The sequence below is a fragment of the Saccopteryx bilineata genome, chromosome 3, assembly GCF_036850765.1.
Source record: "Saccopteryx bilineata isolate mSacBil1 chromosome 3, mSacBil1_pri_phased_curated, whole genome shotgun sequence".
Lineage (NCBI taxonomy): Eukaryota > Metazoa > Chordata > Mammalia > Chiroptera > Emballonuridae > Saccopteryx > Saccopteryx bilineata.
In genome coordinates, this window is record NC_089492.1 from 263,059,269 (window position 1) to 263,083,292 (window position 24,024).

Consider the following 24,024-nt stretch of genomic DNA (forward strand, 5'->3'; position numbering starts at 1 on the left):
ACTATGAGGCCATGAAAAAGAAGGAAATATTACTTTTTGTGACAACATGGGTGGACCTGGAAACTATTATGTTAAGTGAAATAAGCCAGGCAGAGAAAGAAAAATATCATATGACCTCACTCATTTGAGGAATCCAGCGAACAATATGAACTGAGGAACGGAATAGAGACAGAGGCGGGGTCAAAGGGACCAGAGGGAAAGCAGACAGAGGGAAAGGGGATGATAGAATGAAAGAGGATGAGATAGGATGAGATAGGATGATAGGGGATAAGAGCAGAAAAGCAAATCCTAGAGGGAAGGGGGGAGGGAGTGACTGGGAGGGGGACAAAGGAGATGTTGAGGGGAACACGAGGGAGGAGAGGATATATTCGGGGGACACTAGAATCTATGTAAACACAATAAATTAAAATAAATTTTATGTTAAAAAATTGGAATAAAGTATTTTTTAAAAAAGAGTGTTCCTGGCCCTGGCTGGTTGGCTCAGTGGTAGAGCGTTGGCCTGGCATGCAGGAGTCCCGGTTTTGATTCCTGGCCAGGGCACACAGGAGAAGCGCCCATCTGCTTCTCCACCCCTCCCCCTCTCCGTCCTCTCTGTCTCTCTCTTCCCCTCCCGCAGCCGAGGCTCCACAGGAGCAAAGTTGACCTGGGTGCTGAGGATGGCTCTATGGCCTCTGCCTCAGGTGCTAGAATGGCTCTGGTAGCAACAAAGCAATGCCCCAGATGGGCAGAGCATCGCCCCCTGGTGGGCATGCTGGGTAGATCCTGGTCGGGCGCATGCGGGAGTCTGTCTGACTGCCTCCCCGTTTCCAACTTCAGAAAAATACAAAAAAAAAAAAAAAAAAAAAAGGAGTGTTTCTACATACTATCTTTAAAATATTTTTTAAAAAATCTTTTTATCTTGGAGTATTTCGGGCTGCACAGGTAAGCAGAGGACAGCGAGTGGAGGTGTGGGGTGGAGATTTCTCAGGAGAGACAGTTTTTTTGTGTATTGATTCAAAGGTAGGACAAGACAGGCCCACGCCCCCTCTGTCCTCCTAGTTTGGCAGAGTTATTTATTTTTGTTTGTTTGTTTGTTTGTTTTATAGTTTGCCCACTACTCACTGGTTTGGGGCTTGGGGAGGCTAAGCCTTGTTCTCTGATTTTACTTTCTGCTCTGTTCGGGCTCGGGCTCCTTCACCTCCATGGCTTATGAAACACAGATACTAGGGCACTAGCAATGCAAATATGCCCCCGGGTTAACTGGGCTCTCACAATTGCTTACTTCTGTTTTCTTTTATGGATTCCTTACATGCTAGCCAAGGTCAAACATGCATTGAAAAGAACTTTTTTTTTATGTTTCATCCAGTTTTGTGTTTTGTTTTGTTTTTTTTAAGTTCAGTTATACTAGATTTCCTGTGGATGGTTTTTCTGGTATGTCTTTTTTTCACAAACAAAATATATTTTTTTAAATTCACATTTCTTTTAAAAATACAATGCTAAATCTTAGGGAAAAAGCTAATTTATTGAGGTACTTATATTTTCAGTTCATCTAACACATTTTGGAGAGAACTCATCATTTGGGAAACGTGCTCCAGGAAATCTGGAATAATACTCCAGAATTTACTCCAGAATAATACTCCAGAAGTTACTCAATGAGAAGCAGATGGGCGCTTCTCCTGTGTGCCCTGGCCAGGAATCGAACCCGGGACTCCTGCATGCCAGGCCAACGTTACTCAACGAGTAACTTCATGCAGTCTAGATTGTATTGACCGGCCTGACCCCAGGGGCTTTGGAGCCAACTCAGGTAGTCACTCTGCACAGTTTCAGTGATCCACGTATACTTTTACCACCCACTACGGACTGGGATTCAGACAAGGAGCTTGGTGGCTAGAAGCCACAGAGACATGTCCTGACATCAGCTGGTGGCTGGGAGCCTTTGGAGGGAAAGGAGGGAATCTTGTCTGTGCTCCCCCGTCTTACTGTTTCATACTTCATGTTGGATTTGGGGAATAATTGCATGGATACAAAGATGAAACAAAGAAGGCTACTGGTCTGGAAGAACTCATATCAGAGCATGCCCTTTAGCAAGGGAAAAGACACAGATAATTTAAATATACTGGGTAGGGGTTACAATGTATGTGAAATAATATAAAGTAGATATGAGCTCCATATCAAACACCTCAGCTGCCCCTCTCTAGTGTTTTGGGGCGTCTCCCAAGCCCCTTCCTACCCATCCATCTTACTTGCTCTGTTCTCTTTAGTTCCCATCTACTTTTATGGCATCTGAGCCTCGACTTCCTGCTCAATTATTATATAATGGTGAACAGTATGCCTGGTGCTATGGACTGAATTGTGTCCTCCCCAACCTCAGCAAAGCCCCAACCCCCAATGTGATGGTATTTGTAGAGGATGTCTTTGGGAGATAATTAGGTCATGATGGGGTAGAGTCTTCTCTTACTCACCAACACCCATCAGTGCTCCCCCCTCACCTCTTTCAAATCTGTTCCTTCCTCTCTGTCCCCCTGCTTGGGCCCTGGTTAGCCCACATTGTCCATTGCCTTGGCTCTCGCAGTAGCCTGGCTGGTCTTCTTGCTGCCAGTCTTGTTTCTTCAAAACCATTCTTTACATCACAAGCCTCAGCAATCTATACTGCTCACAAAAATTAGGGGATATTTTATAGCTTCATATTCATTTTTAAATATCCCCTAAATTTTGTGAGCAGTATATTTAAAATGCAATCCTGTTAAAAAAAAACCTTTGTCTCCCTTGTTAAAAAACCTTTCTGTGATTCTTCAGTACCTATAAGATAAAGTCCAAGTCCTTCAGCAAAGCACACAGGCCCTTCCTGATCTGACACTTCTCACTCATGATTCAGGCTCCTAGTAGTTCCTGCCAGAGTCTGTTCCATTGCCTGGCCTGGTCACACTTACAGCTGTGGAGAACTCCTACTCATCCTTCAAAACCCACCTTGTAGGTCATCTCCTCTAAGAGTTTTCCCAGAACCTCCCACAGGGAATGGATCTCCTTGTTCCCAATGCCTGAATTTTGGGCCAGTACCTACAGAAATATTTCATTCTTCTCTTCCTAGTAGAGCAACGATTTTCAACTGGTGTGCCACAGAATTTTTAATTTTAATTTTAATTTTTTTTACAGAGACAGAGAGAGAGTCAGAGAGAGGGACAGATAGGGACAGAGAGAGATGAGAAGCATCAATCATCAGTTTTTCGTTGTGACACCTTAGTTGTTCATTGATTGCTTTCTCATATGTGCCTTGACCATGGGTCTTCAGCAGGCCGAGTAACCCCTTGCTCAAGCCAGTGACCTTGGGTCCAAGCTGGTGAGCTTTTGCTCAAACCAGATGAGCCCGTGCTCAAGCTGGCGACCTCGGGGTCTCAAACCTGGGTCCTGTGCATCCCAGTTCGATGCTCTATCCACTGCACCACCGCCTGGTCAGACTGTGCCACAGAATTTTTAAAACATGCAATATCTGACTATTTAGTCAGGGACACTGACTTCTTTTCCCTTAGATTGTCAAATAAAAAAATAACAGCTAGCACAATATCTGTCCGATGTCAAAATTATACCTATTTCTTTTTGTCAGATAGGCAAAAATATATATTTTGATATGCTGCAGAAGTTTAGTAATTTGTTTATGGGTGCCACGAGGTGAAAAAGGTTGAAAATCACTATAGTAGAACATCAAGTCAGAGACCATGGTAATCCACTTCTTCATTTTAGGGCCTAGCACAGGTGAGTTATTCTCAAAATGAATTGAATGAATAACCAGAAACTGGCAGACATATTTCACCAGGGCCCAGCTACAACCAGTTTAGTGGAGAGAGCCTGAGGCTTGTGACTAAACCCCTGCCGAGAGTCATGAAGTCACTTATCCTCATGCCCAGGACCAGGCCTGGCTTTCTAGCAGAGCACACCAGGAGAGAGAAAGAGACCACCCCACTATGGTCTTGCCCCAGATTACTGAGAATGGAAGCCAGAAGACCCAGACATAGGGCAGGGGATTAGGATTTGGAGGAGGAATGGAGTTCAGTGTCACAGCCACGGAGAAAGAGCAGAGAGGCTGACAGGAGCTCCCTGGCTCAGACCCAGGCAGGCAGCGGAGGGGGAGGACTCATTCATCCAGGGCCAGCCCAGGAGTGAGACTGCTGAGCTGGCTGGCCTGGCCCAAGCCCAGGCGCAAGCCTGGGAGGGAATTTCCTCAGGCTCCCTCCCCCAGCACAGGGCGGCTGGGAACCTGCCTAACACATTTAGCTCGGGGAGGGGCCAAGGAGCACCAGCCAGGGCAAGAACTTCTGGGCAGTAGAGGCAGCCCCTTGGACGAGGGCACCTGGAACTGGGGGAGCAGCCTGTCCTGCCTGGAACGCCCTTGGCCTCCCGAGGGAAGGAGGTAAGCTGCGGGAGCTGGGAACTGATGGAGGGAGTCCCTCCGTGGGGCCAAGGGGGTTGAAGGCAGGAAGCACGAGGGTGGGGGCAGCGGGAAGGAGGCAGAACCGACACTGCTCCCTTGGCAACTTCTTTTCCGGAATAGCCTTCAGGAGTGGGCTTGAGATCTGGCAACTTTCTTTTTAAAGTTGGCAGTGTGTTTGGCCAGGAGTCAGGGTCTGTTTCTTGGTTTGTTCCCCACAGACATGGTGGGGGGTACCAGGTAATGCTACATATTTCCCTTCTCTGCCCTGGCCAATCATTGGCTTTCTCTCTCCCTTCTTCACGTTCTCCCCAGTAACATCCCCATCTTCCCTCCTGCCTCCCAGTTTTTTTTCTCCCTTCAACTGAGCCAGTCCCCAGCCCTCCTGTGATGCCTGCCCTCTGCATGGGCGCTGGAGACCACAGCCAGGGCCGACAATCTGTGAGGTGCCTCCCTCAGGATTATTTGTTTCCTCCTTCCTGGTATGGGGTATCTGGACGATTTCAATCATTCATTCAGTTCTTATTATTCATTTGTTTATTCTTCATTGTTTGAACATGTATCTAGATTCTTGGGCGGAGAAACACATACAATCTCTGCTCTTCCTGGGGATAAAAATACTGAAATTAATTTTCCAAACATTTAATGATCCTTTTTAAGCTGGTGGCCAGTGTGGCACAGAGGAAAATAATTTTGGAGTCGTAGAGACACTTGGTTTCATATCCCACCTCTCTTGTTCTCTACCTCAGTGGTCCCCAACCTTTTTTGGGTCACGGACTGGTTTAATGTCAGAAAATATTTTCACGGATCAGCCTTTAGGGTGGGACGGATAAATGTATCACGTGACCTAGACAAGCGTCAAGAGTGAGTCTTGGACGAATATAACAGAGGGAATCTGGTCATTTTTTAAAAATAAAACATCGTTCAGACTTAAATATAAATGAAACGGAAATAATGTAAGTTATTTATTCTTTCTCTGCGGACCGGTACCAAATGGCCCACCGACTGGTACCGGTCCGCGGCCTGGGGATTGGGGACCACTGCTCTACCTGAGCCTCAGCTTCCTTGTCTGTAAAACAGTATTGTTATGAACATGACAGGAGCCTATGCACATCAAGCCCCAACCCGGGTGCCAGGCATATGGTGAAGTCTCAGTCCATATCCGTGTCTTCCCTTCTTCGGCCCCTTTCCTGCCACCTCACCCTGACTGCTGTGGGCTTGTAAAGATAAGGAAACCTCTGGCCTCCAAAAGCGCTTGAAAGTAAACACAGAACTGGGCAGTGAAGAGGGGGAGGAAAAGAAGGGGTGGTAGTAGGGCTGAATAGGGAAGGTAAGAATGCTGGACCAGGGAGAGGACCTGGAGTACAGGGAGATGTTATCCCCAGCAGGTTATCCTCCTGTGTGTTTTTTTTTCTTCTTTTATTGATTTTAAAGAGAAAGGAGGGGAGACAGAGACAGAGACAGGAACACTGGTCTGTTCCTGTATGTGCCCTGACCAGAGACTGAACTGGCAACCTCAGTGCTCCAGGACTATGCTCTAACGGTGAGCTATCCGGTCAGGGCTCTCCTGCTGTGTTTCCGAGTCTGCATACTCACACTGAGCAAGTACTGGGAACTACCAGTCCCTAAAACCAACTCTGCTTTCAAATGCATTATCCCATTTAATCATAATCCTGTAATGATATTATTAAAATGAAAATACTGTACAAACAGACTAAAGGATTTACCTAAAGTCACAGGGCTAATAAGTCTCTCTGTTATCAGAAAGAACAGAAGGACATCATCATTCTCCAACTTCCTAGACACTAGTCTCTCCCTTCCTGTGCATCCCCTGCCTTGGACTGCTTCACCCAAGTGGGGAGAAGCACACTCCTTCCCATACATCATTCTGTCTATCAAGTGCACTGTTGGTCCCAAGAGGGCAAGGACAGTGTCTGTTGGTTCACAGTTATATAACCAGCAACTTGTCTGTCCCTGATGCAGAAATGCTTGATGAAGCCTCTGTGAGTAAAGGAGTCCAGCGAACATTTCCTGATGCATTCCATGGGCTCCAGAATAGGGATTTGAAGATGAATACAATAGAAGCTCTAGCCTCAGGGTACTTACAGCCTTGCAGAGGAGATGGAGATGGTGATAATATAAAGAGGACAATAGTACCCTACACAGGAACAGAGGTTGTTGAAGGAACTAAGAAGAGGGGCATTTAATTCTACCATGTCTGCTTTGTTCTCCACTGTACCCAGTGCCTCGCACAATGGCGGGCACCTAGCAGATACTCAATACAGCTTTCAGAGGAGGTGTTTAATACAGCCTTGAAGGAGGTGTTAAGACTTTACCAGGAAAAAAAAATTGGGGAGGGTAAATATTCCAGCAGAGGGAGATGCTCATGAAATGGCCTAGTGGAGGGAGGTAGCTGGAATTGCTGTTGGCTCAATATGGCTGGGGTGTTAGGGTGTGTGTGGAGGAATGGCTAGAAATGAGAGTGAATAAATAGGCAGGGCCCAGGTCATGAAGCCCTTGTGTGTCTCGTTAGACTTTGCACCAAGGAGACTGGGTAACTATTGAAGGGATTTAGCAAAGGGAGGACACCATCTGATTTGTATTTCAGAAGTGTGGCCAATGAATAGGGCCAAGGAGATGACACCAAGGTCTCCAGACCTGATGGGGTTCCTACATGTATGAGGAAATGAGTCTTCCTTTTTAGGACTTCATGATGTTTCATGAAGGGCCTCCTGACTTGGCCTGTGTCCTGATCTGTGAGTACTTTGCCCTCATCTGTACACTGGGTTACAGCAAATCTATTCTTCCTAATACAGATACTGAAATTCATGAACGACTTACATTTGTATAATCTGGAGCAAATTCAGCAATATACTGCTTGCTAACTTGCAATCCTTTGTGCTTTCTTTCTTTTTTTTGGGGGGGGGTTGTCAAATGATTTTGTTTGTTTGTTTTGTATTTTTCCAAAGTTAGAGCAGGGAGGCAGTCAGACAGACTCCCGCATGCACCCTACTGGGATCCACCCGGCATGCCCACCAGGGGGCTATGCTCTGCCCATCTGGGGCATTGCTCTGTTTTAGCTGGAGCCATTCTAGCACCTGAGGCAGAGGTCATGGAGCCATCCTCAGTGCCCAGGCCAACTTTGCTCAATGGAGCCTTGGCTGCGGGAGGGGAAGAGAGAGACAGAGAGAAAGGAGAAGGGGAGGGGTGGAGAAGCAAATGGGCACTTTTCCTGTGTGCCCTGATTGGGAATTGAACCTGGGACTTCCACACACCGGGCTGACGTTCTACTGCTGAGCCAACTGGCCAGGGCCAATTTTTTTAAAATTGAATTTATTAAGGTGACACTGGTTAACATAATTATTCAAGTTTCAGGTGCCCAATTCTACAACAAATCTCTGTGTACCATATTGTGTGTTCATTACCCCAAGTCAAGTCTTCATTCATCACCATTTATCCCCCCATACACTCCTCCACCGCCCCCCTAATCATCACACTGTTGTGTCCACAATTTTTTTCTTTCTTTCTTTTTGTCCTTTTATGCTCAATCCTCCCACCGCCCTCATGCAGAGCCCTCTCCTGACCCCGATAGCTGTCAGCCTGCTCTCTGTGTATGAGTCTGTCTTTATTTTACTTGTTCATTGGACTCCACATATGAGTGAAATCATATGGTGCTTGTCTTTCTCTAACTGGCTTATTTCACTTAGCATATGCTCTCCAAGTCCATTCATGCTGAGGCAAAAGGTAGGATTTCCTACAATGGAATACTATGCAGTAAAATGATCTTTAGTGGAAATATTCTCCTGTGTGGTTCTTAACTAGCTGGGCATTTCACTGCACCACTGCTGATGCCATCTATGATGTCATGAGAGTAACAGCTATCAACATTGCAGCCCATAGACTGGGCAGTCCCCAGGACCTCCTTAATGGTTCCAGAAAGTTCTCTGGCTAAAATTGGTGCTGCATCTGTCAGGCAATGTGGACATCTCATCAAAAGTGGTATTTCCATTGTGCTTAATATTTTCTTGCTTCTTTCTGTCTCATGGCAGTTCTTTGAGGGCTTTGATGATCAGGGCAGAAGCAGAAGGCACTAACTACCTCAATCCCGGCCTGTCCATTCTGAATGGTCAGTTTCACTGTAATCCTCAGACCTTTCCAATCAGTGGTTGCTTTGGTGATGTTATTACTAAAGTTTTTTGGAGATAGACCCAGGGGGCTGTTAGGGATCAGGGCAGATGTGACACCAACTTCCCCACTGATCCACCTCAGGTATATGACTTTGATTTCATTGGGGTCGAATTTTGGTGGCATGGTGGAGGTGGCTGGTGTCAGATGAACCTGGATTCCTGACCACCCAAGAAGGTTTCACCTAAGTCTTCTCCAAGCCCAGAGCTGAAAGCTGTGCTTTCTTTTTTTAAAAAATTTTTTGTATTTTGCTTAAGTTGGAAATGGGGAGGCAGTCAGACAGACTCCCTCATGCGCCCGACCAGGATCCACCCGGCATGCCCACCAGGGGGCGATGCTCTGCCCATCTGGGGCATCGCTCTGCTAAAATCAGAGCCATTCTAGCGCCTGAGGCAGAGGCCACAGAGCCATCCTCAGCGCCTGGGCAAACTTTGCTCCAATGGAGCCTGGGCTGTGGGAGGGGAAGAGAGAGACAGGAAGGAGAGGGGGAGGGGTGGAAAAGCAGATGGGCGCTTCTCCTGTGTGCCCTGGCCGGGAATCGGACCCGGGACTACCGCACGCCAGGCCGACGCTGTACCACTGAGCCAACTGGCCAGGGGGCCTGTGCTTTCTTTTTCTTTTCTTTTTTTTTTTTTTTTCCTTCTTCTGTACCTCTCCGAAGCTGGAAACGGGGAGAGACAGCCAGACAGACTCCCGCATGCGCCCAACCGGGATCCACCCGGCACGCCCACCAGGGGCGACGCTCTGCCCACCAGGGGGCGACGCTCTGCCCCTCCGGGGCGTCGCTCCGCCTGGACCAGAGTCACTCCAGCGCCTGGGGCAGAGGCCAAGGAGCCATCCCCAGCGCCCGGGCCATCCCCGCTCCAACAGAGCCTCGGCTGCGGGAGGGGAAGAGAGAGACAGAGAGGAAGGAAGGGGGGAGGGGCGGAGAAGCAGATGGGCGTCTCTCCCATGTGCCCCAGACGGGAATCGAACCCGGGTCCCCCGCACGCCAGGCCGACGCTCCACCGCTGAGCCAACCGGCCAGGGCCTTTCTTATGTAAAAGAGAAAGAGATAAAGTTGTAGATGGGATACCAGGAATGATACGGAGCTCTGAATGTGTCCAGGGAGTTTGTGCGAATATGCCAGTGGCCCTGGAGCTGGGGGGACATGGACATGGACAGCTTTCTAAGGGAATCAGTTTCCAGATCCTCAGGTTCCATAGGCCCTCTTTCCTGAAAACAGTCTGCTTGTCTGGATTCTTTCAAACTCTCCTTTCATTGTCTCCCTTTTCTGGCTTTACTAGATTCTTTCTGAATTTTTATTTTTTTTTGTTTTTTTTATTTTTTATTCATTTTAGAAAGAAGAGAAAGAGAGAGAAGGGGGAGGGGGAGGAGCAGGAAGCATCAACTCCCATATGTGCCTTGACCAGGCAAGCCCAGGGTTTCGAACCAGCGACCTCAGCATTTCCAGGTCGACGCTTTATCCACTGCGCCACCACAGGTCAGGCTCTGAATTTTTTTAGGGTGAGTTGCTTGGGGATATAAAAACCAAAGGGTAACTGGAGAATGCTCTGTTCCAGAGAGAGCAAGCAGAGGGAAAGATTAGGTAAAATAAACTATTGGATTGGAAGGGGTGGTGCTTTATTTACTACGGAATTAGTGTTTATTTAAAATAAATACTTATTTAATGCCAATTATGTGCCAGACACTGTTCTAAGGGCTTTACAGATTAATAAACTCATTTAATACTCATATCAGATCTATAAAGTAGATGTCATCCATCTTTTACAGATGAGGTTCCCAAGGCACCCAGAGGTTTAATAAGCAGCCCAAGGTCATAGAGCTATTAAATGGCAAAGTCAGGGTTTGAAATCTTGTACCTTTACTCTAGAATATGTGCTCTGAACCATTATGCTACTCTACTTAGAACATAAGTGCTTCAGCTCTTTATCTTTGTATTATAAAATTATATCTGGGACCTGAGCTGGTTGTCATGGGGATGCAAATGAACTTATAGAATTTTTAAAAATAAAGGTGGATTTTCTTACTGGCAGAAAATTATTCTGATTTGACTGATTGGTTTGATAGTGAGGACTGGCTTTGACAAGTGGATTATATGGTAGACAAGTTCCATAAACTGAAGAAATTAAATCTGTAACCGTAAGGTTTAAATGAAAATATATCTAAACTGTGTCTCAAATAAAGACTGTGCCAGAAAGTTCCACCTTGAAACCTATTTTTACTTGAGAAAAAGGATTTTAGTTATTAACTTAAAAATGAGTGAGAGGGTCATAGCTTTTCAAAATTCTTATGGGGACTCATGAGAAAAGAATGTGAAGACTTCTGGTGTATGGCACCAAACCTCACCGGCCGTGAGCATCGCAGTGGGGATGAGGATTTTGATCAGGTAAGGTGAGGTGTGTTGTCCATGGTAAGCAGGAGCAGAATTGGAGCAACAACCAGGGTTTTCTGACTGCTGTACTTTCAGTGCTTTTCTTATTATTTCATTCTTACTTCTTCCTTCATTCTTTATCTACCTGTTTTATTAGGGAAGACTTCCTAGGGAGGTGCTATTGTTGATGAAGGAGCTAGCCTTATCTGAATGTGTTGAGGTATGTGTGAGGGATGGAGAAAGGGTTAGGTACAGGAAACAGCAAGTGAAAAGATCCTGAGGCAGGAGAGAGCTTGGTGTGTTCCTGGGACAGAAAGGAGGTCCTGTGGTTGCACCACAGAGGTTTTGGGGAGAGTGGTAGAGAAGGCAGGAGGTAGGTCATGCAAAACCTTGTCAGTCATAGTAAGGATCTCGTATTTATCTCAAAGACAGTGGGAAACCACTGAAAGATTTAAAAAGAAATTTAGGACTTCATTTATTCATTTTAGAGAGGAGAGAGAGAGAAAGAGAAGGGGGGAGGAGCAGGAAGCATCAACTCCCATATGTGCCTTCACCAGGCAAGCCTAGGGTTTCAAACTGGTGACATCAGCATTCCAGATTGATGATTTATCCACTGTTCCACCACAGGTCAGGCTACCATTGAAGGATTTTAAGCAGAGAGTTGATATATTTTAATTTATGGTTGTGTTTTTGTTTTGTTTGGAAGGAAGTAGAAGTGGAAGCAGATGGAGACTAACTACAATCTATTTTATGGAGGTACAATAATGAATAATGTTAAAGGGAAGGCAAACTGGTATGCATTCAGTGTTCTATTTTTGAGGTATAGTGGTAGGTGTTGTTATATAACAAATCACCCTAAAATTTAGCAGTTTACAACAACTATGATTTTATTTTGTCATGATTCAGTGGATCTGGATTTGGGCAGAGTTCAGCTGACCAGTTCTTTTGCTCCATGTGGTATCAGCTGGGGTCATTCACTTGGTTGGACAGATGGTTCCCAAATTACATTGTTTTGACTTATGATTTTTTGTCTTTACAATGGTGAGAAAATGATGTGCTTTCGGTAGAAATTTTACTTTGAAGTTTGATTTTTTTTTCCTAGGCTAAAATATGCAGTACACTCCTCTCTTGTGATACTGGGCAATGGCAGAGATGATTTTGCCCAATTGTAGGCTAATGTAAGTGTTTGAGCACATTTAAGGTAGGATAGGTAAGCTATGATGTTTGATAGGTTAAGTGAGATGCATTTTCGACTTATGACATTTTCAATTTATGATGGATTTATCAGGATGTAACCCTATCATAAATCAAAGAGCATATGTACTCAGTTGGAAGATGAACTGTGTTGGAAGGTCCAAGATGGCTTCACTTATAGGTCTGGCCCATTGGAACTTTTCTTCATGGCCTCTCTCCATGTGAGTAGCTTGGGCTTCCTCACAGCATGGTGGCCTCAGGGTAAAGTTTTTTATATGGGTCAGGCTTCACAGAGGGAGCATTCTAACAGGAACAAATGTGGGGGCTGCAGATCTCTTTAGGCCTAGCCTTGAGAGATACCCAGCACTACTTCTGCCACATTTTACTGGTCAAAACCAGTTACAGCCTGGCCAGATTCAAAGCGAGGAGGAGCAAACCCCACCTCTTGGTGGGAAGAATGGCAAATAACATACTCTGTCTTTAATCTACCACACAAGGCTTCTAGAAATAGAGTAACCATAACCACCCTGATGATGCTGACCCACTTTTAAAATTTAAATCACAGTATGGAATATATTGGAACAATTTTTTTAAATTATTTTTATTTATTTATTCATTTTAGAGGGGGGGGAGAGAGAGAGAGAGAGAGAGAGAGAGAGAGAAAGGGGGGAGGAACAGGAAGCTTCAACTCCCATATGTGCCTTGACCGGGCAAGGCCAGGGTTTTGAACCGGCAACCTCAGCATTCCAGGTCGACGCTTTATCCACTGTGCCACCACAAGTCAGGCCATATTGGAACAATTTATAGGTCTTTATTCCCCATTGCATAGGGAAGGCCTGGGGAACTGGGGAACAGAACAGTTGTTCTTTTTGGCTGGGTTTTTTTTCCTTGCGTTTCCAGAGTCTACCATAAATGAGGCATTCAGGGTGTGCCGCAGTGAATGAAAATCATTGGTTATCAGACTGCGGTATACATAAGAATCCCCTGGGGAGTTGTTGAAAAAGCTTGTAGATTCCTGGGCAAAACCTTAGCTCAGACCCTCTGAATCCAGATCTCTAGGGCAGATTTTAGTCTTGACTACCAATTAAAAAATACCAGTGCCCTGGCCCGAGCTCCAAAGGCTCTGATTCCATCAATCTGGGCTGAGCTCAAGCATCAATGATTTTGTACAGTTTCCTTGGCAATTCTGACATGCAGCCAGGGTTAAGAACCACTGCCCTGGGATTGGAACCGGTCATCTCCGCCTGATGTTTTCAGATGATTCTGATGCAGGTGGCCAATGATATTAATAGGTTGGCCAGCTGTTCTCAGATTGCCCAAGTCCCATATCTCAAGAAAACACTAATCCCTTGCACATCTGCCTAGTAGGTCACTATCAATGGACCACTACTTAAGAAACATTATGGATAAAGGAGTAAAAGCCTTTTTGAAAAATACCTACAAATATTTAATGAAAGCAACGATTCCGCCTCCTTAAGGGGATGCTGCAGTGTCATAATGCTATCGAATAAAGTCAACTCTTTGAATTAAGGAGGAGATGGCTCAAGGTCAGGTTTTTCCTTTAGCCCCGTGCTCTGCTGTGCTGGGTCTGTTAAACTAGTTAGTGTGTCCATCTTTGGGAATTCTTTCAGATTGTATTTCTCAGTGCACATGAGGCAGCTTTGAAAACCCAACCACCATCAATGAGGATGATGTGTTGAGGGCATTACACCATGTGTAATACACCAGTGTGTATTATTATTACTCTTTTTCATGTTATAATAGGAGACAAAAATATATGTGATATCTTACATAGTTCTGTGGGGAGGCACTGTGGGGAGCCCAGCATCTGGCCTTAGAAAAATGAATTGGTGCCACAGCTTTGCTGTGACTTGGCATGTAATCATGAGTGCCTCTTTTTGCCTTAGTTGTTCACCTGTAAAATGGGAATAACAATGACGTCTTCCTCACAGAACATCTGGGAAGATCCATTAAAACAGTATAAATGAAAGTGGTTCTGGAGACCGGCAAGGGCAGGTGTCGTGACTTTTTTTAGACTGGGAGAGACACAAAGACATTATTCTGCTGAGAGGCCTTGCATGTGACCAAGGCCCTGGTCCCCTCACCCTGAACTGCAGACAGTTGTGGGATTCCAAGAAGGAAGCTTTTAACATGTAGTGGTATGCAGAGACCTTAGGAAGCAGAATGTCCCAGCTGCCCTCACAATTGAAGGCAAGGGTGCTTTGCTTTAGGAAGGAAAGCTTTTGGAAAAGCGGGTATTTTTCTTTTTAAGCTTTTGACTATTTATTCCAAGTGTATCCTCAGAGACGTAGCAAGAAGAAACAACCACAGCCGCAAACCCATAATACTGAAAAGCTGGTTCTTAATTTCTGTAGCTAAAAAAGCACTCTTTCAGCCTATAACCACAGAGATTGCTGCAGGCCTCTGGAACTGGGCATAATGATGGTTTGCAGTGTGCTGAAGGAGGCTGTTAATCTTTGTGGCCCACAAGCCCAATCCGTGGCCTCTCCAATTACTCAGGTTGCCTAGCAACACCACCAAAAGCTTCCTCACCAGGCCCAGCTGGTCAGCAATTGGGTATAGCCTGCACAGCCTGGTGCCCAGCCGCCTGGGCTCCTCGGCCACATCAAGGCTGCACTCAGCCTCGGCAGGGGCCCGCCTGGTACCAGTAAATGGGTGGGGCTGGCTGTTTAAAAAAACAATTCAGATATTTAGAACCTACTTGTTTGAATGCAGCGGGGAATGCAGTACAAGCTAATGATCAAAACTCTTTTCTGCCAGAGAAGTTGTCTAAAGTGGTGGCCTTGCCAGTGCTCTTCTGGGTGAGGTGAAGAAGGGAAGGTGAGCCTTGCTTAGTCCTTTGGGTTCTCAGTGAGGCTCGTCCTTTCCTTTCCTGGATGTCTGTCTCCATGTTGAGTCCTGGTGGAAAAATGGGAGTAGTGGGGATTCCCAGCCCCGTCCTCAGGGCTGATGACCGGCCAGTTCTTCTGCAGCTCCCATTTGGGAACTCCCAGGGTCTTGTCTGGTTCTGTTTGAGGAGTTGGAGGACAAAGAGGGAGATTAGGGTTGAGAAAAGGATGGGATGGAAATAATCGAAATAAAGATGTACACTTCTGGGGCCTGGCTGGTTGGCTCAGTGGTAGAGTGTCAGCCTGGTGTGTGGATGTCCTGGGTTTGATTCCCGGTGAGGGCACACAGAAGCAACCATCTACTTCTCTACCCCTCCAGCTCCTCCTTTCTCTCTCTCTTTTTCTGCAGCCATGGCTGGATTGGCTTGAGCGCATCAGACCCAGGTGCTGAGGATGGCTCTGTGGAGCCTTCACCTCAGGCACTAAAAATAGCTTGGTTGTGAGCATGGCCCCAGATGGGCAGAGCATTGGCCCAAGATAGGGGTTGCCGGGTGGATCCAGGTCGAGGCACATGCAGGAGTCTGTATTTCTATCTCCCCTCTTCTCACTTGGAAAGAAGAAGAAATAAAGATGTACACTTCTGTAACATTAGGTGCATAGAAATCCCAGGGCAAAGGAGTATGCGGGTTCTTTGGAATCAGAAGCCCTGGGCTCCTCTCCCAGCCCTCCTTCACTGCCTGTATGACTTTGATCAAGTTTCTGGAAGCCTGAGTTTTGTTCTCCACAAAATGGAGATGTTATTATCCTACTGTAAAAGGTTTTTGTGAAAGTTAATCAAGAGCATGCATATAAAGTGTTTAGCATGGAACCTGGCACACAGTGCTCACTAATGTGGCAACTCTTATTTCATTTGATTCTTATAATAACTCTATAAGATACTAGGGGGAGAAAGGAGCTCTGTTTTACAGCTGGAGAAACTGAGGCCCCGTGAAATAAAATGTGGATGCTGAGAGTAGAACTCAGGTCTTTATAGTGCTAAGTACAAGGAACAGTGCTCCTCAGACAGGCCGCAGCCCTTTTGTGGCCATTACAGCATGGTGGCTCCACAGGTCTCCTCTGACAGCCCAGTGATGGCAGAATAACAACATGGTGTGGATGGGGGTGGGGTGTGTGTGCAGAGGAAAAGCGTGATGGGAGGTGCTTTTCAACATACAGTGATTTATAAGGCTCTTGGTTAATGTGAGGTGGATAAATTCCTCTTCTCCATCCTCCACTCCCTCTTCTTTCTTCTGTCTCTCCTTACCTTTCTCCTTCTCTCCCTTCCTTCCTTTCCTCCTTCCTTCCTTCTTTCCAGTATTCTTTTCAATAAACTTTTTATTTATTTTGGAAAAATTTAGATTTACAAAGAAGTTGCAGAGAGTTTCTGTTTACCCTTTACTCAGAGGTGAGTATTTTCTCAACATTCCCTGTGTGCCAGGAACTTTGGGGGTATGAGGAATACACCAATAAAACCGTCTCTTCTTCCATTAGAAGACCACAGAATATGTGTGGTAGAGCGGACCTCAGAGGCCTTAGTTTGTGGTTCTCAGAGGTGCTGCTGCCTCCGCTTCATGGTACACTTCTCAGAGATCTACAAAATAGATTGAATTAGTTTCTTCAGGATGGCCCAGGAATCTATATGAAAAATAAATATCTGAGGGGATTCTATGGCATAGCCAGTTTGGGGAACTACTGGTCTAGGGCAAACTGTTCACCGTGCATGTGAGAAAACTCTTGCTCAGAGCTGGGAAGGGACTTGCTCCAGGTCACACAGCTGGAAAGTGGCAGGGACTAGACCAGAAAACAGGTCTCTGGTTCCGTGCTTTCCTTACACTATGTCTTCTAAACACAGAACGAGAAATGAGTTTGACTTGCGACAGAAAGGCCCCAGAGAGAGCTTAGAAGAGTTTCTCAGCTATTCTGGGGTGTTAGTTAGGTTCTTGGTTGCAAGGGGCAGAAACTGACTCTGGCTGATTACACCAGTAAATGAATTTTATTGAAAGTACAATGGGTAGTAAAAGAAAAAACTATTTCTCTGTTCCTACTCACACTTCTGACATCAAGTATGTTTTTCACACAAAGCAATTCTGACACTAACTGCCCCATAAGTTAAGGGATTAGTCCCATAAGACTTCTCCCCACTTCAGATGGCATTTGCAAGTCTAAGGCACTCAGTACTTCTGACCAACTGGCTATAAATGGGGATTTCTATGACCCCCTCCTCAGGTTCAATAATTTGCTCATAGAACAGCTCATAGAACTCTGGAGAGGGCTTTACTTGTTATTGCCAGTTTATTGTAAAGGATATAACTAAGGAACAGCTGAATGAAAAAGATGCACGGGGCATGGTGTGGGAGAGGGACGTGGAGCTTCCACTCTCTCTGGTGCATCACCTGCCCAGCACCTTGATGTGTTCACCACCATGGAAGCACTCCAAACTCCTTTGCTTTGGGTTTTATGGAGGTTCCATTACATAGGCATGACTGATTATATTACTGACCATTGGTGATTAAACTCAATCATTAATCCTATTTTCCCTTTCCCAGAGGTGGGGGCTGAGAGTTCCAATACTCTAATTCAGGGGTAGTCAACCTTTTTATACCTACCGCCCACTTTTGTATCTTTGTTAGTAGTAAAATTTTCTAACCGCCCACTGGTTCCACAGTAATGGTGATTTATAAAGTAGGGAAGTAACTTTACTTTATAAAATTTATAAAGCAGAGTTACAGCAAGTTAAAGCATATAATAATAATTACTTACCAAGTACTTTATGTTGGATTTTTGCTGAGTTTGGCAGAATAAATCGTTTTTTGGGGTTTTTTTGTATTTTTCTGAAGCTGGAAACGGGGAGAGACAGTCAGACAGACTCCCGCATGCGCCCGACCGGGATTCACCCGGCACGCCCACCGGGGGTGATGCTCTGCCCACCAGGGGGCGATGCTCTGCCCCTCCGGGGCGTTGCTCTGCCACGACCAGAGCCACTCTAGCACCTGGGGCAGAGGCCAAGGAGCCATCCCCAGCGCCCGGGCCATCTTTGCTCCAATGGAGCCTTGGCTGCGGGAGGGGAAGAGAGAGACAGAGAGGAAGGAGGGGTGGGTGTGGAGAAGCAAATGGGCGCTTCTCCTATGTGCCCTGGCCAGGAATCAAACCCGGTTCCCCCGCATGCCAGGCCGACGCTCTACCGCTGAGCCAACCGGCCAGGGCCCAGAATAAATCTTTATAAAACAACTTACTAGCTTGACCAGGTGGTGGCACAGTGGGTAGAGCATAGGACTGGGATGCAGAGGACCCAGGTTCGAGACCCCGAGGTCGCCAGCTTGAGCGCGGGCTCATCTGGTTTGAGCAAAGCCCACCAGCTTAAACCCACGGTTACTGGCTCCAGCAAGGGGTTACTCGGTCTGCTGAAGGCCCACGGTCAAGGAACATATGAAAAAGCAATCAGTAAACAACTAAGGTGTTGCAACGCGCAACAAAAAAATTAATAATTGATGCTTCTCATCTCTCTCCATTCCTGTCTGTCTGTCCCTGTCTATCCCTCTCTCTGACTCACTGTCTCTGTAAAAAATAAATATTTATTTATTTATTTTGTATTTTTCTGAAGTTGGAAATGCGGAGGCAGTTAGATAGACTCCTGCATGCGCCCAACCGGGATCCACCCAGCACACCCACCAGGGTGCGATGCTCTGCCCATCTGGGGCATTGCTCTGTTGCAACCAGAGCCATTCTAGCGCCTGAGGCAGAAGCCACAGAGCCATCCTCAGCGCCCGGGCCAACTTTGCTCCAATGGAGCCTTGACTGCAGGAGGGGAAGAGAGAGGCAGAGAGGAAGGAGAGGGGGAGGGGTGGAGAAGCAGATGGGTGCTTCTTCTGTGTGCCCTGGCTGGGAATCGAACCCTGGACTCCTGCACACCAGGCCGACGCTCTACCACTGAGCCAACCAGCTAGGGCCTGTAAAAAAATTTAAAAAAATAAAAAAACCAAACAACTTACTATAGTTAAATCTATCTTTTTATTTATACTTTGGTTGCTCTGCTACCACCCACCATGAAAGCTGGAATGCCCACTAGTGGGCGGTAGGGACCAGGTTGACTACCACTGCTCTAATTCATGATTATTTCCTCTGACAACAGGCCTCATCCTCTGAGACTCACTTCATGAGCATAAACTCAGGTATGGTTGAAGGGGCTTATTATAAATAAAAAACATGCACCCCTCTCCTCTATCTCTCTGGAAATTCCAAGGATGGGGATGAAGACCAAATACATATTTCCTGGTATATCATAGTATCACAGGTAGTTGACAAAATCATCTAGAAGGCTGCAGAAAACAGGTTTGTGAATGTTGGTCAAATAAGTTTTTAAATATGATATATGTTTGCTCGCTTATAGTTTGCATTGGGTGTGGGGGACAGGCTGTAAGCAGGCAGGGTGGTTATAGCCTAAGGTTTAGTTTTAAGACTAAGCTTTTCCCCACACCCTTGACTGATTGCATGATGTGGGGTGGTGCACTCTCATGAGGAATCCCATTATGCCTCAGATAAGTGACTTTCTATCAGAGACTTCCTTATTTGAATATTGGATTAAAGGTTTTGATTTCTACACTATAAAATGGGGGCAAAGCCTGACCAGGCGGTGGTGCAGTGGATAGAGCATCGAACTAGGATGCCAAGGACCCAGGTTTGAGACCCCGAGGTTGCCAGCTTGAGCGTGGGCTCATCTGGTTTGAGCAAAAGCTCACCAGCTTGGACCCAACGTCGCTGGGTCGAGCAAGGGGTTACTTGGTCTGCTGAAGGCCCACGGTCAAGGCACATATGAGAAACAATCCATAAACAACTAAGGTGTCGCAATTCGCAACGAAAAACTAATAATTGATGCTTCTCATCTCTCTCCGTTCCTGTCTGTCCCTGTCTATCCCTCTCTCTGACTCTCTCTCTGTCTCTGTAAAAAAATAAAAAGTAATAAAATAAATAAAATAAAATGGCAGCAGACCGTGAGCTTGCTCTCTTGGTTCCTGAGATTAGCATTAGAGGAGAGAGCAGAGAGCAGAGAAAGGCCACGTAGAGGAGGCCAGGAGAAGCAGCCAAGATGGTGGAGTGCTGAGGGAGAAACCAGTTTGTGCAGAGAGAAGGAGATGGAGAACAGAGGTGAATGAGACTGGTGAGGTTAGAAGCCTTTGATTCTAGGAAACTCAGATAAGTCAGTAGCTTTGTGAGCACTGAATGAGTGGGTATGGGAGCTCAGTGTGTGTTTTTACTTGCTTGCCGGGTGCAAGCTGGGATTAAAGATAATGGCCCACCAGTTATTGGCTTCGTTGTTTCATCACCATCTGTCTGAATCTAATGCGAACCTGCATGTGAATGGCCACGATGGTGGCTACTGGCTTTACAGTGAAATAAGTAGGCACGAAGGGAGACCAGGCATTAGAACTATACAGAAAGCACATGACAGATCCAGGGAGGCGAGGACTGCCTCTTTGTTGCTGCTGTTTGGTCATTGCCACAGCCTTTGCCAAAGATGCAGCTGGCATTGGAGGATGCTAGATGCCACATTAACCTCAATGGCAAGATTGGACATCGGATACTGCTGCCATTGCTGTATAGTCCAATGTAAAGAATTTTCCCCATCCCTAGCTCAGGTGTAAAAGATCCTAAGCAAATGCAACTGATAAGTCAAGGCTCGGTCATGTACCTTAGCCTTAGCTGCTTAAGGACCTGGAAAAGTGAGTATTTTTAGCTTGGGCTTCTGTAGTAGAATGGGTCCCTGCTGCCCGCCAAGACTCATGAAATGAAGAATATCTTCAAGAAAATTAACAAATGGGCCCTGGCTTAATTGGTTAGAGCGTCGTCCCAAAACACCAAGTTTCCAGGTTCGATCCCTGGTCAGGGCACATACGGGAAGCAACCAATGAGTGCACAACTAGGTGGAACTGTCTATCTCTCCCTTCCTCTCTCTGTCTCTCTAAAAGCAATCAAGTAAAAAAAAAAAAAAAGAAAGGAAAACTGACAAATGATCACTACATAAGTGTTACTAAAAGAATACACTGAAAGTGTATTCAACATTTGCAAATCCAACACTTACAGTTTTTGTATTTTGTTAGCTATACTCAGTGGCCAGTTGTAAGTGAATGTGAGTGGAAAGACCTATTATGCCTGGGCCAGTCATTTGCTAGTTAGTGAGCCAGGCCTACTGTTTGACCTTGACATCCCTTGTGGCTCTACTATTTATTCTTTCCTAGTGACAGCCTTTACGTAACCTGCATGCAGTGACTAAAATCTTTGTTTCTTGTTGGAGTAGAAAAGACTCAGAAAAATAAGTTGACAGTGCCAGTGATAAGCATGAAAATAAAGTGAAGAGGCCTAAGAAAGGAAAGTGACCTTTTTTTTTGTTGCCACTTTTAGGCAGATAAAATATATTATGCTCACTTTGTTAAAGATGGTGCTGCCCACATGGAAGCTGGTCGTCCAGGTGATATGAATGTGTGTTGGGGGCAGGCTGTGGGCAGGCAGGATCCTTGTAGCCTGGGGCTTGATTTTAGGACTAAGCCTTTCCTACCCTTTTTGATGTAGGGTGGTGCACTCTCAGGAGGAATCCCATTATGCCTCAGATAAGTGACTTTGTATCAGAGACTTTCTTATTTGTATATTGGATTAAAGGTTTTGATTTCTACACTATAAAGTGGGGCAGACCGAGAGCTTGCTCTCTCTCAGTTCCTGAGGTTAGTTAGCATTAGAGCAGAGAGCAGGTTGGAGAGCAGAGAAGGGCCACGTGGAGGAGAGGAGAGGCAGCCAAGATGGCAGAGTGCTGAAAGAGAAGCCAGTTAGTGCAGAGTCTGTGCAGGAGAAGGAGATGGGGAACAAAGGAGAATGAGGCTAGTGAGCTAGACTCCTTTGATTCTAGGAAACTCGGATAAGTCAGTATCTTTGTGAGCGCTGAATGAGTGGGTTTTAGAGCCCGGTGTGTGCTTTTACTTGCTCTCCAGGTGCAAGCTAGGATTATAGATAATGGCCCACCAGTTTGTGGCTCCATTGTTTCATTACGGTCTGAATCCAATGCGAACCTGCATGGGCCAGGCGGCTGTCATGGTGGGCGTGGATACTGGCTTTACAGCCACAAAAAGAAGTTTTGGATAAATTGGCATGGAATGTCAAGTTCAGTGGTGTATAGGATCCCTGATATCCAGAGATCCACCATGTGTGTCATGTAGGTACCAGGAAAAATGATTTGTGAAGTGGTTTTAGTGAGTTCTTCTTCCAGTACAGATACTTCTCTTCGAGAGAGATTAAATGTCATGAAAGATGAAAAGAGGTCCCACTAACTAACCAAGGTTTCTTTTTTCTTTCCTTCTTTGGAACCTTGAGTGCAAAGCATTGAACGTGGTTAATACTCCTCACACAACCAATTTTATAAATAACTTTACTTTTGCATTTGTAGAATTATTGAGTCTGGAGTGGAATCACTTAAAACTTTTTGGCTATCGGCCCTGGCTGGTTGGCTCAGTGGTAGAGCGTCGGCCTGGCGTGCAGGAGTCCCGGGTTCGATTCCCGGCCAGGGCACACAGGAGAGGTGCCCATCTGCTTCTCCACCCTCCCCCTCTCCTTCCTTTGTCTCTCTCTTCCCCTCCTGCAGCCAAAGCTCCATTGGAGCAAAGTTGGCCCGGGTGCTGAGTATGGCTTCATGGCCTCTGTCTCAGGTGCTAGAATGGCTCTGGTTGCAACGGAGCAACACCCCAGATGGGCAGAGCATCGCCCCCTGGTGGGCATGCCAGGTGGATCCCGGTTGGGCGCATGTGGGAGTCTGTCTGACTGCCTCCCCGTTTCCAACTTCAGAAAAATACAAAAAAAAATTAAAAAAAAAGACAAAAAAAACCTTTTTGGCTATTATTTATAATGTAATTTCAGGAGACAGTATGTGATATTTAGTGAATGAGGACACCTGAAGGGTCTTGGGAAAAATCCATTGCTAATGTCAAGGGGCTTCCTGTGTAGAGATCTCCTTATGGACATTGATATTTCTACAGATCTTTTTTTTTTTTTTAAGGCAGACAACTAACTATTCTGGGTAAATGAGCACAGGCCTACCCTTTATCATCCCCGACCAACACACTGATTCAGTGATTCATAGCACAAGCAATGCTGCTACCAGACAAGGTCAGGAAGTAGGGAAGCTCTTTCCATTTTTCTTCCCCTGAAGAATACTAGCCAGGCATGAAGAGAAGTTTTTGATTCCTGGGGTACAGGGTGAACATCTTCATTTTTAATCAGAAGGCCATCAGTCTTTTATACTCCTCCAGAGACACATTCTTTCTAATGTCGATGTAAGAAACATCCAAACCTGTAGAGTTTATTTGAATCAAACTCTGCAATTGCTGGGTAGCAAAATCTCAATGAACTGAGAAAATACCTCAGAGAATGGCAATTTTTCAGCTTATTTTATACATTTTATACATTAGGAGGAGATGAAAGGAGAGTAGATGAAATTCATCCGTAGTAGATTAACAGGGTGGGAGAAGGCAAAGCAGGGAAATCTCTGGGATTGGGCAAAAGTAAAATAGAGATACCTACTTCTTTTACATTGGTGGGTACAGGATAGTTAACGACATTTACAGTACACAGAGATGGTATTCTGGGAACAAGATAACAATAAAAGGTTCTGTGGTCTGGTGATCTGGTGTGGTGGGTGTGACCCAGGGGTCTGGAAAATGAGATTACTCTGACATTTCAAAGGTATGTTATCTTATGCAAAAAGACAATGCATAGGCTCACTGAAGGTAAAGATTGACCTTTGTCTGGGAAACTACAGACCTAGGACCTGACTACTGTAATGACCCACTTTTAGTGAGGAATTATTATGTTCAGACCATCCTATGTGGTTACTTTCAGTCTCTGAGTTTGTAAGGCTCACCATGCAGGCCTGCCTGACCTTGTCAGGTATAGTATGTGGCTCCTTATTTGCCCACTCTAGCAATCTACTCCTGTTGTTTCCT

General features: G+C 45.8%; 1 protein-coding gene and 1 pseudogene across 4 annotated transcripts in view; one reads left to right on the forward strand and one right to left on the reverse strand.

The window, feature by feature from the left end:
• The first annotated feature begins 4,265 nt into the window (after window positions 1-4,265).
• Window positions 4,266-24,024, forward strand: part of RHBDL2 (rhomboid like 2) — a 63,978-nt gene continuing 44,219 nt past the window's right edge. The window contains exons 1-2 of one of the 4 annotated variants that reach the window (XM_066269589.1): window positions 4,266-4,384; window positions 19,173-19,212. The gene's annotated coding sequence lies outside the window, so the exon portion shown is untranslated. Of the gene's footprint in view, window positions 4,385-9,966; window positions 10,071-14,845; window positions 14,997-19,172; window positions 19,213-24,024 lie in introns of those variants that run through there. The other 3 variants (XM_066269588.1, XM_066269591.1, XM_066269590.1) reach the window with 3 other exon arrangements.
• On the reverse strand, window positions 8,217-8,740 carry LOC136329123 (large ribosomal subunit protein uL11 pseudogene; annotated as a pseudogene).